The sequence below is a fragment of the Doryrhamphus excisus genome, chromosome 4 (assembly GCF_030265055.1).
Source record: "Doryrhamphus excisus isolate RoL2022-K1 chromosome 4, RoL_Dexc_1.0, whole genome shotgun sequence".
Lineage (NCBI taxonomy): Eukaryota > Metazoa > Chordata > Actinopteri > Syngnathiformes > Syngnathidae > Doryrhamphus > Doryrhamphus excisus.
The window spans coordinates 5665467-5683211 of NC_080469.1; the positions used below are offsets into that span (position 1 = coordinate 5665467).

The 17745-nt window shown below is 38.8% G+C and overlaps 1 protein-coding gene across 5 annotated transcripts in view; it reads right to left on the bottom strand.

Moving 5' to 3' along the window:
• Nucleotides 1–17745, bottom strand: part of LOC131128202 (leucine-rich repeat transmembrane neuronal protein 4) — an 83732-nt gene that overhangs the window by 17115 nt on the left and 48872 nt on the right. The window lies entirely within an intron of this gene.

Sequence of the window (17745 nt, forward strand, 5' to 3'; positions counted from 1 at the left end):
GAGAGTGCTTATTACATTACTAGCACTGCGCTGATTCTGATACCCCATTCAGGTCACTTGCGAGTGAGGTCGGAATTGTGTCAATTAAATGCGATGGAGGTGTAATGTATCTGGAGATGTAATGCATAGAAATGACACATAGCCCAGAGAACATGCAAAATAGGCACTAAAGTGTGTTTACCTCTAATGACGTTTTTTACAGCAGTCATTTTACATAATAAACAATAAGCAGTCGGACACATATAGCCATTAGCAATGACATTCATTCCATTTAGGTTTCAGAGAGGCATTTACCTGCCCTAGTTACAGAAAATACACTTTGTTTTTTAATCAATTCTTAGACTTGATACTCCATTTCACTGCATGCTATACACAGTTGGGTAAATCATTATTGGATCCAATGTTAATGTTATATGTTTATACTCTTTCAAAGACACCAACAATCCAGGAGTTTAATAAGTGCTTCAATGAATGAACAGTTCATTTTAACAGATTATAAACAGAGCTAGACGATGAACAAAAATAACTATTAACTGAATAACTATTTGATCCCCTAATAACCAGCAATAATTCTGACCCCCATAGCCCAGCTTTGTGCCCATGAAGCACTAATTAGTCCTGTTCCTTTAGCAATCTAAGTCAAAAGGGTGCTATAATTAAAAAAAACAGTCAGTCGTTCTCTCTCCATGCAAGGTCTTGTGGGGTGAGGATAATTCTGAAAAACGGGAGAGATCAGCCCATAATTATGGCTTTGCCACTAAGTTTCAAACGTATTTTTAAGTTTGTAAGAAATAAATTGGAGGCCAACGAGTTAGCTCGGTAGCTTGCTTGTGTTAAAGCGGCGGCTGTCTCTTGTGTTACATTAAAGATCCTGTAGCCTGCGCACAAGTGGTGTGCAATGTGGTATAAACCAAGCTGTATGTAAACACTACAACAGTATTGTTGGCGTGAATGATGATGGATGGATGGATGGATGGATGGTCTTCCTTTATTGTCATTGCACAATAACACAGCAGTGAAATTGCCAACGAAATGTCGTTGCCTTGCTCCCGTATAATAATAATAATATGATGATGTGCTGAGGTTGATCATTTTCCTAAATGCCATGCGATTAACCCACATTTCCTTTGAGATACTACAACAAGCAAATTTCCCAATCCTTATAGTAATTGCTTATCATGTCTACTATATTGGGTAATACCAGTATAATAACAAAGGGGTGTTATTTCATGTTAACAGGGCTTTAACAATGTTAAAAAAACATAATTAACACCACCTTTAAACAGGTTTTTCTTGCTCTAACTAACTGTAGCTAACTAGGTTAGCTGATTGGTGACTGCCAACTGGGTGTGGCCAGCACACTTTGCAATTTTTGTGAGCAGTGCAGTCCGGCGCAGCGGCGCGCACCCACGCCTCCGTCCCTCCCAAAGGTGCAAGCGGCAAAGAGGGAGAAGAGAAGGCATGAGAGGGTTTAACAGAGCCAGGTGTAATCTTAACCAATCAAATGAACGCTTATCTTTGCCTTTAAATGTACCACATACGTCACCATGTCGGACACTTGGATCCAGACCCGGTTGGCATCATTCTTTCAACTGCTGTCAGGTTGAGTTCCCATTATGTGTGACGTATTTGATCTGACATCAAATGTGATGGGACAATTAATACAAAAATGAACATGCTGGTTCAGACGGTTACATTCAATAATGGTTGCTGGTTGCATTGAAATGTGCCTGACACTCTGAAAAACATGCTGTCACACATGGAGCTTTGGGGCAAATACATATTTCACTCGATCAGATACAAATTATTGTATAACATCTATTTCATGTTTCTATTCTGGATTGTAGTTCTATACAGACTCTTTTTGATACCAACCTATCATAAAATTGTATACACTTTAAAAATCAGCAGGGAATACTTATTTTCCCCCACTGTAATTATGTATTCTTTGTTAAAAAAATACAAATATAAAAGTATGACAATCATATTGCATTTGTTATTATATTGGAAATAATTACATATGCTAAAACAAATCTAACCATGCATTGGTCTTGCATCATGCGTTATACATTGTATTCAACATCACACTATAGGCAACACATAATATAAAGAGTGAACCACAAAGAAAAGGAAGCAGGGGGTCGGTATGAGAACAATGACGGATATACACAATAACAGAACATCATATAATTTTAAGTATGATGTATAAGCAATGCATCATCTTGTTTGTCAGTTATTAAATAGCATTGTTTCCTTTAATGGGGAACGATTAATGACGACATCCATCATATTATTTTTTGTATGTCTAAAATATTATACCAGGACAAGAAGCTTCTCAGAGCCTCCGCATGGAAAATCACTGCTCACATCTATTATTCAATATTCTGCCTAGGATTATTTGCTGGAATCACAAAAGGATTTACTTGAAACTGATTTGATTCCACAATATATCTGTATCTGGTTTGGTTTCTGGTAATATTCACTGTGCCGACTGTATTCCAATCTGGCTTTGTTTGCTCATTGCTTAAATAGAAGGATTAGTTGGAAACACCTTTTTTTACCATTGTCTGAACTTTGCACAACCCCTGAGAAGGCCTTATAAAGAAGTAATGAAAGACAAATATACAGATGTATAATAAGTGAAGTGTGTATGTGCAGGTCTTTATCTGGGTCCTCTGTTTGCAAATTGTTGAGAAAAGAGGGCGTTGTGGGCTTGTTTTCTCCAATTAATGGAATCGTAAAAGTCAAGGCTGTAAGTGGAGGTTGTAGTGGAGTCAATAGAAATGTGTTTGGTTCAAGCAATCACCCTTCCCGTCTGCTCTACAACTGTAGTTGGCAAAATACTTCTAACCTTTATCTCTTCAACATTTCTTGCCTGTTTGGATTCCACACAGCAAGGCTGTACTCCAAAGATGTCATAAAATAAACTGAGCTGCAGTTACTAAGACAATAAAAGAGTGTTTTTTTATCCATCACTGTTAACCTCTAGTGACTACACCCTCAACGCATCTGTAAATACACAAATAAATGCACCCCTTTGGTAGGTTAAGTTCTCTTATTATACTGGTTTAATCATGAAACATTTTGATGAGACTAGATACAACACAAAATAACTTCAATTACACAGCCTCTTATGTCGTCTAAAAACATTTATTCTATCCTCTTTGTTGGATAAAATAGCTGTTATCGATTTGATGGTTGAGTGCCAATTGGAATTATTCACTGAGAACTTGAAAAACATGACTTTTTTGTTGCATTTTCTACTGCTAATCGGTATTCTGCATTGCAGAGAGCTGGAACCTATCCCAGTTGACTTAAAGGGATAGTTTAGTTTAGGTTTTTTTACATTAGGTTATATGACATCTCAATCAGCAGTATAGCGCATCACCCCCCAATTTCATTCATTCATTCATTTTCTACTGCTTATCCTCACGAGGGTCGCGGGGGTGCTGGAGCCTATCCCAGTTGGCTTCGGGCGAGAGGTGGGGTACACCCTGGACTGGTGGCCAGTCAATTACAGGGCACATATAGACAAAACACCATTCACACTCACATTCATACCTATGGACAATTTGGAGTCACCAATTAACCTAGCATGTTTTTGGAATGTGGGAGGAAACCGGAGTACCCACGCATGGGCGTGGAGAACATGCAAACTCCACACAGAGATGGCCGAGGGTGGAATTGAACCCTGGTCTTCAAGCTGTGAGCTTTGCGTGCTCACCAATTGACTGCCGTGCAGCTGCACCCCCAATTTGTATCACAAAAATGCCTCCTCTAAATAATCGGATCTCACATTCCAAAGTGTTTACATGCGCAAAGGAAGACACAAGACTCTTGTTTCGCAGCGGTCTTCATCCACCGTGGAACACAAACACACAACACACAACAATAGACAGGTGACGGCATGCAGTAATATTACGTTACTCATCACTGAAATCCGACCAGAACTCAGCTCATGGAACAAAGTGGCCATTAAGTCACTGTTGATGCACTACACTGCTGATGGGAATGTCATATAAGTTCATGTCAAAAAAATCTGAACTATCTCTTTAAGATGAGAAGCGGGATACACCCAGCAATGGCCACCAGTCAATCACATCCAAACAAGCATCAACACTCACATTCACACCAACAATTAATAGGTACTCTAGTAACTCTAGTTGTGCTATGTGGGTGTGGATAAGAAGGCTTTCTGTGAGAAGCAATTAGACTGGAAATGCACTGAGCTAAATGTGTAATAATACTATTCTATTATATACTACTATATACTACTATTCTAACAATTATCATTGAAAACATTGCATCATGTAGCAAATGCAAATATTTCTTCTTTTACACACCATTATGGCAATACACATATAAATAAAAATGAAAATAAATAAATAAATAGAATGGAGTGGAATTAGTATTACAAATGGCTTGATATGCAGTGCATTATTTTAACTATGAATGGCAAAATGACTCTTCGACCTGAAATCCGATTCTGATTCTGTGCATGTGCAAGGTCTACATAACTTCCTTCACTCACAAATTTTTACAAAGGATCTTCTGCGACATCATGTGCAATAATAATTGAGTGTAAACAACTTCAAAGTGTAACTGCAATTTTTGAGGATTGTCATTCACAATCCTGATGTGAAACATATTTTTTTCCCTTTCCTGTGCATGAAAAACAAGTTAATATGAGCTAGCTAACAATGCACAGCATTGGGATACACCTATTTCGACTATGAAGCCCTCTGATCATGCATTAATATGTACACTGATGTTAATATTTTGATGATTCAAAACACTTCTTTACTAAGCACATTGATGTATATACTTATGCTAGTTCCACTGCCGCTCACCCTGTCCCTGCCCAGATGCTTGTAGCACATACTTGAGGGTTTGCACAGGGGACAAGAATGAAAAAGTAGCAAGAGTAGTCAAGCAGCCAAATGCTATTAGAGTGTGGGAGTACTCTATATTCAATGATCTCTTGACACTTGATTTCATAGAGCACCACTAACTGCCAAACATGCCGAACTTGCACTTACTGTTCACATCTTTACCTGATCCCGTTGCACTGTCTCTGAATGAGTACTTAATATTACAGGGTCTTCTCCTGAGACTGAGGATGCTAACTCAGAGTTTTGTGCTGCCAACACTTGAAAAAAACCCATGAACGTGATATCCACTTCTGGCGTCCCCGTGGGACAAACACAAGCTCCAAACTAACCTCATTGCGTGTTTGTTTAAAAAAAAAAAAGCAATGTGTTAAAAGTCACATTTGGAGTCCGAAAACCAGATAACACTAGCCAGCTAGCTAGCTACAGCCAATGCTAAGTCCAGCCAAGTGAGGTTAATTTGAGACGCATCATTTTGTTGGTAACCCTACATGACACATGTAGGGTTTACCGCCATGCAGCAATCGTTTTTTGTGAATAAGGTGTACCGACATATGGGGATCACACCGATATTTTCACCGATATTGATCAGCGGCCGATCGATCAAAGCATCCATAGGTGAGACCTGATTGATTTCACTTGTAAATCACCTCGGTTACAAATGCTTACCAAATGAGACCATGTAAATCAAGGGTCTCAAACTCAATTTACTTGGGGGCCACTGGAGCTATGGTCTGGGCGAGACTGGGCCGCATCAGGTTTTCCCAAAAAAACAAACAAACAGAAAACGCATTTATTAAAAACAGAAAAATGAATAAACTTTGCTTTGGTTTTGATTTTCTACAATAAAAAGCTCTGATAAAACATTCCGCTGTTCTCAAATATCTTACTTTTTATTTTTCTACACAAAATAAGATGAAAAATAAATAAACAAATCAAGAATAAAGAAAATCAATCAATCAGTAATAAATAAATAAATATAATAATAATAAAACGGCAAATAATAAAAACTTAAGAAACCACATATAGTTGGTGGGTAGACAAATTATTTTTTTCATATTATAATTAACAAAGCATTATTAGAGCCCTGTAGACATGACAAAACACGACTATAGTCACATTTATACTTTTTTTATTTACAACATATTGCGCAACTGCAAGGTCTTGAGACACATGCTAACTCACAAACTAGAGAGCTAGCGACCTAAACGGTAGCCTTCAAGTTATGTCCTTTAAACTTAAATAGCCAAAAACTTACCACTTCCACACGGATAGGGAGGATAACTATTAACAGTTATTTAACCTTTAACATGAACATTAATCAAACGTAATATTTTTTTCTGGGTACATGATACCATACAGCATCCATATCAACTAACATTAAACTTTCATATCAAGGCGGGGGCCTCAAACTAGTGTCCTGTGGGCCACATTTGGCCCATGGGCCGCATGTTTGAGACCACTGATGTAAATGCAGCAAGCTGTCGGACATCTTTTACCAGTCTGTGGTTTGCCAGTGCCGTGTAATTTGCTGTGGTTTGTTGGGGCAGCAGCACCAACAAAATGGACATAAATACGAGGCGAACAAGCCATCGGCGCTCAGTTGGGGGCATTTGTAACAGTGAGAGACAGGCGGATACTGGACAAACTGCTCTCCATGGTGAACACCCCCACCCACCAACTTTATCGGACAATAGTCCTGCAGTTCCGTTGGCACAGTAAACATGACTTCATTAAATCCACATGCCATCCAGCTCTACAATAACTCACCTGTCTGTAAAAGATAATCCCCCACATTATTGCACTTTACTGCCTTCCCTCCCTTATATAAAGTGTTTATTTTTCTTGTATTTACCACATTTCCACATACTAAATATGTAAATATTGTTTGTTATATTCTTTTTATTCCTTTTATTTATTCATTCATTCATTTTCTACTGCTTTTTCCTCACGAGGGTCGCGGGGGGTGCTGGAGCCTATCCCAGCTGTCTTCGGGCGAGAGGCGGGGTACACCCTGGACTGGTGGCCAGCCAATCACAGGGCACATATAGACAAACAACCATTCACACTCACATTCATACCTATGGACAATTTGGAGTGGCCAATTAACCTAGCATGTTTTTGGAATGTGGGAGGAAACCGGAGTACCAGGAAAAAACCCACGCATGCACGGGGAGAACATGCAAACTCCACACAGAGATGGCCGAGGGTGGAATTGAACTCCTTTTATTTATTTTTTTACAATTCATATTGCATTGAATTTCACTTAGTATGTTTTTTTTCTGCTGTGGATCAATAAAGTCTGTCTAATTCTGCATAATTCCTGCATGTAAAACAGTTAATGATTTTCAAGATGGCCAAGTAATACAGTGTTCAACATTTAACTGTCAATACCGACTTCCTCCAGTGAGACCAGCTTCAAAGAGAGCATCCGCCAATAAACAAAACACCTCAATGTATATCTCTTCATATGGAATAAAGTCTAATCAAGATTACTGAATTAAAGTGGTATTGTTTGAGGGAATTGAAGAGGACTAGGTGTAAATATCTGCAAGACTCTTAGCCCAAAATAAAAGCATTTTTGGCCAAGCCAGCAGAGTGTGCATTCAGCTTTAATTAGGAATATAGGAGGATGTTGGCTATTATGGGAGGAGCTCTTAGAGAGGTGAATCATTGGCTTGCACATGTTGGATAGCGGCCAACAGCTGCATGGTGGGGCTTAAGGCTGCATACATTCAATTTAGCCTGAAGCATAATCGCCATATCCACGTTTTAATATCCACGGAAGGTCCTACACAGTGTAGGTGTTTGCTTCTTAACTAGAAAGACATCAAATGAAATCAAATCTAAAGATTGCAATAGTTTTCTTTTTTTTCATTAGTCTTTCCTCTTGAAAATTAAGTCATTCTTTAGAGACTCACTGGCAACTGACCAAGGTAGTAAAACAAGCATCTGGCATCAGATCCATTTTTCTTGATGCTGCTAAAGATCTTTTATATATATTCAATGCTATTATCGTCCTTTTAAAATTTTATGAGGCATGTTTTTTTCTCCTTCATACGCTTCTGCATACAGTATATCACCCAGCTAAAAATGACACATTTTTGTCCATCACTGGACGTCAACTCCAGAGAGTTAAACAATCATCATCTCAATTAGACTGGGATTACTATTATTATTATTTTTTATTTAGTCCAGCTTATAAACACAATTCATGTTATATTTTGTTAAAATCAAAAGTGACACCACTTCAAAAGACAATCAACAATTGATAAGTGATGCATAAAAGGAAAAACACGTAGGCACACCAACAACTCATTTTAGTGTCACTTTTTGTGTGCAGAACACATTTCCCTTAGCGCACATAACGTTAGTTAATATTTATGGTCATACTGATGGTGTTGCTATCTCTCACCAGACCCAATGGTGTCCTAAATCACTGGGGGCTGCAAGCATACGTTCGGTATGGAACATAAGTGTACTGTCAATTTATTGTGACCACACGGACCTAGTGTCGCACAAGGGTAACAACTGTATTAAATATCAAAGTTGAATGTTTTGTTGGCCTCCTTCAGGCAATTGTAGTATCTATATATCTATATGGCTCTCGCTACATCACTACATATCAATAGTGGAAGTAAATGTGTATTAGTAACAGCACTATTACAGATATTGTTTATAATATTATAAAATTTATATAATTGTAACCTGTAAAAGCTGCAACTAAATATATTTTCCAATATGTTGTGTTGTGCGTGGTGCTTTGGTTTTGTATTTGCTTTTTGGCAGAGCACCTGGAGCTGATGGGTATTCAGTAGGGATGTTCTAATCAGGGTTTTATGTTGCCGAAACCGATCCTAATTATCCATGAATGACATCGGCCAATACAAATGACCGATAAATGTTTAACTGGCTATATTAGGGGTCACCAAGGTTTTTTCTTGTGACATCTACTTTTACAAAATGAAAACAGCCAAGAGCTACTCATTGTTGTAACATTCATTTTCACAGCTTATTTCAAGCCAAACAAAGCCAATAAGCTTGTTTTACCAGAACATGAACAAAATGCTGGTATCCACAATTCACCTTTTGTGAGGGTCGCGGGGGTGTTGGAGCCAATCCCAGCTGTCTTCGGGCGAGAGGCGGGGTACACCCTGGACTGGTCGTCAGCCAATCACAGGCCAGTCACAGGGCACATACAGACAAACAACCGTTCACACTCACATTCATATCTATGGACAATTTGGAGTCGCCAATTAACCAAGGAGTACCCAGATGTGGGAGTACCCGGAGAAAACCCACGCATGCACGTGGAGAACATGCAAACTCCACACAGAGATGTCCGAGGGTGGGATTGAACTCGTGTCTCTTAGCTGTGAGGTCTGCCCGCTAACCACTCCACCGCCGTGCTGCTCTTCTCACAATGTTAACTGAAAACCTGAATGAAAAGCAGGTTTGTCCACGTCTGCTGGTCCCCTCCAGCCGCATCCGTTGTCTTCTGAACCGGAGATGCAGCTGGCCACATTTTGTGTGCCCTCAGCATCCCAGAGAGGAGAAAAAATGCTAGCACTCGTCCGTCAGCTTTGCGCTACTACTAAAATTGGTGCTCACAATTTATTTATTTAAGATTGGGACAGTAAATATTAATGAACATATACTCAATATGTAAATATGTCAGATTGTAGCCAAAGGCTAATTTCCATCAATTGTCCAGAGACAATGAGAGTGTTAAACACACAATTAAAACTGTACACACACTATACACATAATAAAACACTTAAAACTAACACATTGTCACGTTCTTGTTTCCACCTTCCATGGTGACTTTTATGTTAGACCTGAGCTGTGCCTCTTGGACTTTCTTCATTATTTTGCTGCTTTGTGTCTTAGAATTTTTGTGTCTTGCCCCTCTGTGTGAGCTAATCGTTTGTTGAATAAAAATGATTTATTGCTGATGCAAGGCACCATGTTTTCACGTCCTGGGGTGATGCCAAATGCAAGCTTAGTGAAATATAACATGCTGTGATGCACTGACTCATGTTGTAGTCCTTCTTTTTGTTTTCTTTCAGCTGCAATTTATAGTATATAGTATATAGTAGTAGTATATAATATATAGTATATATAGTATATAGTATATAGCAACTTATAGTAGTAACAATCAGTATATAAAATAATATCATAATTACGTAAAAAGATTGTTATATAACAAACACTGCATTGCTTGCTTTTAGCCATTGGATGTCAATGACTTTGGCCACTGGCACAAAATGGGCTCCGAATAAAACAACGTACACAAAATCTCTGTATTGACGCAGGTAGACTGATTGTCACTGAAATTGTACCGTATTTTCCGGACTATAAGTCACACTTTTTTTTATAGGTTGGCTGTTCCTGCAGTTTATACTCCAGAGTGACTTATAAATGAAAAAACTGTTTATGTTACATAAACAATGGACACCTTTTCTGTTCATGTTTATTTTTCGTGTAGCTGAATAACTGTTGTGTTAGCATATCTTACACCTATTTAGCCTGTTCTCTATTATTTTATTTATGTTAGAACTTCATTCATTTTCTATCCTCACGAGGGTCGCGGGGGGTGCTGGTGCAGGTCCCAGCTGTCTTCGTGCTTCGCGCTAACCGCCGTGCTAACCGCCGTGCTAACCGCCGTGCTAACCGCCGTGCTAACCGCCGCGCTAACCGCCGCGCTAACCGCCGCGCTAACCGCCGCGCTAACCGCCGCGGTCAAGTATTTTGTGAAATAAATTACCCGCAAAACATGCGACTTATGCGACAGTGCAACTTATGTATGTTTTTTCTACCAAATAATGCATTTTTGGCCTTGTGCGACTTATACTCTGGAGCGACTTATAGTCCAGAAAATACGGTAATTTTCAGACAATTAATCTTAGATTGTTAAATAAATTCATACATTGTAGATGTTTCCTCCTCGCACTTACCCTAAATTGAGTCAAGCGGCCACAAAATAAATGATTCTCAATTTGGTGATAGGCAGCTACACCATGCCAGCACGAGGGTACAAGCCCATTTTGGCATATTAACACCCTCTACGAGCTCTCAGCTGGATAATTCAGTCAGTGGGATACGCTGCTGCTAGAGAGCACAAACAAGCCCCTATTATCACCACTGTCTAGTGGGCTACATGCCCATGGATACTGAATGGCATGTCAATGACCACAGAAACCTCTTTGCTGATTGCTGCTGCATGCATTCTACAATATTTTCTGATAAATATCTAATAAATATTATTAGAAATTAGTAAGAAATATTATTAGTACTACCCATTTATTGTCTGAGAAAATTGTATCATTTTCTTTTTAAAGTTTAGCCCATTGTAGCACAATATTGTATGGCATGGTGTTGGGAATGTGTGCCTTTTCAGCCAAAAATGAATGTCAACAGGCTGCACGGTGTTCGAGTGGTTAGCGCGCAGACCTCGCAGCAAGGAGACCAGGGTTCAATTCCACCCTCGGCCATCTCTGTGTGGAGTGTGCATGTTCTCCCCGTGCATGCGTGGGTTTTCTCCGGGTACTCCGGTTTCCTCCCACATTCCAAAAACATGCTAGGTTAATTGCATTAATTGTCCATAGGTATGAATGTGAGTGTGAATGGTTCTTTGTCTATATCCTATATATATATATGTCTATATATATTGTCTATATCCAGATGAGGGGGGGGGGGGAGAATCTAACCCAGGTCTCCTAGCTGTGTGGCTAACCACTCCAATACCATGCAGCCCCAACAGCTTGTGTTGCTATTGTTATTTTTTTAAATAACATATTTTGCTGACTTCAATATTCACTGTGTAATTACATCTTCTTTGTGGAGCATTTGTCAAAATAACCGTAATCCGTCAGATGTGGGAATTTATCATCTCCTAATGCCGCTCATCCCATTTTCTGCTCATCAATGTTAGCAATGCAGGCTGAGCTTTATTGTTATTTACTGGATGGACAATTTACCCACGCCGTTTTTTTTTTTTTTCTTTCTTTTTTTTTTTTTTGGTCAAGCAGGCAGAGGCAACCTGAATATATGTGTCAGAAAAGGTGTATGGATTAATCCATACTCACTATAAGACATACAATGTGTAGATATGTTCTTCACACACATCCACAATGGTCTAAACATGCTTCCTGTTCGATCAGACTGAATAAATTAAAAGAATGAAACTGTGGGAAGGTTGCTAGTACAAAATTGATTAGTAATACACACACGCTTGTAAGAAGGAGCTCTGCTTTCATTCTCTAACATACAATGTATAAAAACACACACCAGAAATTGCACACTATGTCCTCAACATACAATGTGGGGACTAAGTAGAGCTGTCCTCAATGACATCCTACTAATCTTTATGACAAGAAAAAATACATCTGCAGCATAGGCTTTTTCCATTTGTATGTGAGCAGTAATCCAATTTGATAGTGTGCCAGACGCTGTTATCGCATGTACATAAATATATGTATAACACCATCTTACATGAAATGAGTAAAGCATTTTTGTGTCCTGTAAATGCAACAATCCTGCTTGAATTGTGATCATCAAAAAAAAAAAAAAAATCAGCATCCCCATTGCTGCATTTCTTTGGCTCCATATATTAAACATTCGCCATCAACATGTTAAAACGAATGTGAAAAGAAATACCATAAACATTACTTTCACTCACTGCACGGCGGTCGAGTGATTAGAGCACAGGCCTCACAGCTAGGAGACCCAAGTTCAGTTCCACCCTTGGCCATCTCTGTGTGGAGTTTGCATCTCCGGTTACTACAGTTTCCTCCAACATTCCAAAAACATGCTAGGTTAATTGGTGACTCCAAATTGTCCATAGGTATGAATGTGAGTGTGAATGGTTGTTTGTCTATATGTGCCCTGTGATTGGCTGGCGACCAGTCCAGGGTGTACCCCGAAGGAATGAAGGAATTACTTTCACTCACTGGCCAATACTGTGAAATCATACAGGTTTTGTATTATTGATATTATTAATATTGATGTAAGGAGATTAAAAACATGGGCAATCAATTGCTTTAATTAATTAATCTGGAATTAATATTTTTTAATCACCTACAAATTGCTGAGAAAAGCCCTCAATTTGAGGTGTTTTCATTTAAAGGGGACTTACTATGCTTTTCCCTCTTTTCTGACCTATAAATGTAGTTAGAATGCTGTTTTCTCGTGTTAAACAATGCCAATATTTCAGATAATAAGGTTGCGCATTTGGAAGTGACCCTGAAAGAAGTTAGGGATGGCGCCGAATGTTTCGTTTCAGAGAGTTTATTTCTAACACAGACTTCCCTCTATGGGTGAGCCTGGGTACAAGCTGTACAAGCTGAATGGGACCAATCACAGAGGAGTGGGTGTGCCAGGAGACGGGCCGTGAGTGGAATATATTAAAACAAACCGTTTTGGAAATCAAAGTAAATAAAGCTGGAATAAGTGCAGATTCTGGAAGATCTAAAAATCTTTCTGTGCTGGTTATTGCGTGCAGTTGCTCTATAGGAATGTTATTGGTCACATCCCTGACTAAGGCCATTCTCCCTCGATCACTCAGTTTAGAGGGCCGACCGACGTGAGGAAGAATCCTGGTGGATCCAAACGTCTTCCACTTATGGATGATGGAGCCTTGCTGTGCTCATTGGAACCTTCAAAGCAGCAGAAATGTTTCTTTAACCTTCCCCAGCCATGTCCTGTCTTGGAAGTCTACAGACAATTCCTTTTGTTCATGCTTGGTTTGTGCTTAGACATACACTGTCAACCCTTGGACCTTATACAGACAGGTGTGTGCCTTTCCACATCATGTCCAATCAACTGAATTTACCGCAGGTGGACTCCGATTAAGGTACTGTAACATCTCAAGGATGATCGGTGGAAACTCATGCACATGTGATTTTTCTTGTTAATGAATTTTCATTTTCCCCCAGGCTGGGACTTCTATTATTACTTATAATGACCACGGCCATCTTAATATGCTGGAATTCCGTCCTCTTTAAGCGCCTGTATGGTGCACCGTAAGCAAAGCGCTTGGTCTATATGGGCTACAAGCAAACAAGTAGTCAACATGGAACCAGGTGAGGTCCAGTGATTTCTGGTTATAGTTGGGTTTTTTTTTTTTCACAATCGTGCATCTTGCTGTTTTTGGTCATCCCTATGAACCTGCATGGTGGATTGTATGATGAGTCATAAGATGCAGTTAGTAACACCTCAGTTAACCCCTCATCTTCCACTATGTTTACTGGCTTGCACTTCATCTCTACCCACTTGGCAAGAACATGTGTCAGCCTGCCGACTTGCTCATTTGTGAGGTTTTCTTTTCCAGTTTAATTTGGTGAATTAAATTGTCTAAACAACTTCATTGCTAACATAAGCACAAAATTTGAGCTTTTCTGGTAAGCAAATTCCTTGTTAAAGAACTGTAGCGTGCATAATGTTACGCAGTTTTGGGACATTTGCACATACTTGCACAGACATAGTTCAGTTCCAAATGTGAAAATTGGAAATAATTCATGGTGTTATATTTTCGTAAATATATTTTGATGGAAAACAACAAACAAGTTGTTGTCACAAAAGCAAAAAATATTTGTGTCAAAGTGAAAGTTATGCTTGAAATGTATCTTTTCACAACAAGCTGTTTTCTCCCCTTTTTTAGTTGGGAACTGATATTTTCCTGAAACTTACCTACACCATGCTCTACTGTTGATGACTAAAGAACGGGGAAAAGGTAGGGACAATTTTTTCTTCTGATGAAAGACGGGGGTCTAATCTTTCTTTTGGTAGGTTCCATGTTTATATAAACATCGATACAATATTGTTTTTGCTTTGAAAGATCAGTAAAAAATGTCGAAAGCCGGTGCTAGACGGATGTGAGTGAATGAGTTAACGTCATGAGTTAGCGTCACTGGCGTGCTGGAGCCTATCCCAGCTGCCTTCCAGCTGCAGTGCCTGAGGAACATTAATGTTACACAAATATAAGCACAATAAACACAAAGCAAATCAAATGCAGAGTACATCCTTTGTTACTGACCAGAGCTTTTCTAATAGCATGCATGATTGCGGTTCAAGTTCCTGAAGTTGCATATCTTTCATGAACTTTTTGATCCAATTGTGTATGACCTAAGCTTTAGAAGTTCAATTTTTCCAATGTGATATTCTTACGACTGAGAGGCCCTTTTTGAGTTGGACCGCATAAAAGAGAAGTCAAGGTAGATGTCAATGTGTCTTTTCAGCAAACAAATGGTCTCTACTCTACCTTGGGCGGAGATTCATAATACATGTCCTAATTATTAAACTATTTAGTTTCACATGGGAGCAATTCAAAGAGCTCCGGGAGCAACACAATAAATACAAGCTCATAAAATGGAAAAATCCAACCATAAATTTACCCATTCTGGACACCAAATCAAACATAGATTAGTGTTCACCGTTTTTTGAGCTCTGGTCAGCACTTCACTAAATCATTAAAGGAATTTTTGCCTCCAAAATGGATGATGATGATTGTCGCGTTTGGGCTTGGGTTGATCTTGTTAGGAGCTTTTTTTAAATCGGTTATCGGAACTGTTTTTTTAATGTTATCTGATTGACATCATAATTCCTTAAATCAGCCCAATAACCATTGTCATGATAATTATCATGCATCGGTAATTATCAGTGAAGCATAAAGACGTAAACATGTCAATATGGTGTCAATCATATATTTATAAATTGTAACTAACTTTGGATAAATGAGATGTGTTTAGGTGGAAAAAAAACATTTTTTCCTCCACAGTGTTGGGGTCGTGGATGCTGAATCAATGTGCAGGGATTCCCTGTGTACTCACAATAATTGACTACATTTACATGAGTTTATTTGAAACAGGGTCACACGGTACAAATGTTCCCTAGTTTAGGACAAGGGATGTTGTGGAGCCACTGCTCCCACCGCCATAGTGCAGGCTTTTCACTCCTGTCCAGTTTCCATGGTGATAACTGAAAAGAATGGGCTGTCTCTTCCTGCTGTGGAAGACTGTTGAATGTGTGTCTGTGAGTGTGTGTGCGCATTTTATTTTTTGTACTCCATCATAATGTGGAAATTGCATTTACTTTTGTACTCTGACATTAAATGTTTAGTATTGACCAGACATCACACACTCGGATACATGCTCATACACACACACACACACACACACATGATTGTCAAGCTCTTGATTTGATCTGCTTTCAAACATCGGATTAGCTGAAGAACCAACATCCAGGCAAACATTTGGTCACACAAAACATCCGATACAATGAACTACAGTGCATGGAAGACAAAATCTGATTTGGTTGATCCCTTTTAGATATGCCTGCTACCTGGAAAAGGCCAAAAGGTCAGCCATCTGTTAAGTGCAAACAGTATGAAATAGCCTCTGAACCTTGACAGATTTGCCTGATATTGTATTGACGTGACTAAAAACGTGTAGCCACAGGAGAAGGACTGCTGCCAGATGTGGGAGCATTTCCATGGCAATAAGCTCATCAGTGGAGATAAGATGTAAATCTAGCAGCAGAACAGTTTAACGCAACAAAATAGTATGAGGCTGTTGTTTGATGAAGCCATATATGAAACAGCAACTTTAAAAATCTGCTGTCAGTCAGTTGCACTGTATTTGTTTAACTTTCTCAGGGTTTTCTACAACAGTGATTTGGAAGTTTTGGCTTTTTTTTTATCTGTAAGTAATTGTAATGGTAATGGTTTTATTTCATTTGAACATGCATCAGATTACAATTGAATGCATCACATAATCAGTTCACAGTTCCACATGTCCAAAAGAAGTAGGAAGAAGCAAAGCTTATTAAATCCTACCCCTCCATCTGGTACTTTTACAATCAGTAACTGTTACATTTGTTCACTTCCTGCTTTCCTAATATAGTTTAATAGCATATAAGTGTTTCAAATGTAGTTCTTCCCTGAGATCATATTTCTCCTCTCTTGTAGAGAAGTATTGGATGATGATTTTAAGGTAATTGTTTATTTTTTGCCTTATGCATTATTTTAGCTGTTTGAAGAACTATATCAGCAAGTTTAAGTATTTGGGATTTTAGAAATAAGGGGTTACGGAAATAAGGAATAAGTAAGTCAAAGTAGTGTTAGTGCCACCACCACATTATTTATTACCATAGGATGTTTTTTTTTTTTCACAAAAAACACATGTCATTCACTGTAGGCCGGTAATGATTTATAAATACGCGATAATACTGTTAAAATGTATTGCATACACGTGCTACTGTTAAACAATTTTTATATGTGTACATCTTTATGCTTTACTGATAATGTTAGATTTTGCAGATTTTGGGTCTTCTTGAACGCAACACAGTTTTGCTCCGAGACAAAAAAGTAATCCCTTGCTTATCACATTTCATTGGTTCCCAACCCAAGCTGACCCAAATTCAGTAAGAATTCCTTATTTATAAATTTAATGTTTTTGTAGTTAGAGCGAAGAAAACTTGTTTATGACCTTGTAAATATGGGTTTTGATATTATTACAGCCCTCTGGACATGAAATAACATTTGTATAGAAGACTTGGGCATCACTGTGTGGAGTTTGCATGTTCTCCCCTTGCATGCGTGGGTTTTCTCCGGGTACTCCGGTTTCCTCCCACATTCCAAAAACATGCTAGGTTAATTGGCGACTCCATAATTGTCCATAGGTATGAATGTGAGTGTGAATGGTTGTTTGTCTATATGTGCCCTGTGATTGGCTGGTGACCAGTCCAGGGTCTAACCCTTGCCTCTTGCCCAAAGACAGCTGGGATAGGCTCCAGCATGCTCGCAACCCTAATGAGCCAGTACAGCAATTAGCAGTCAACTGACAATTTAAAGGTAAAA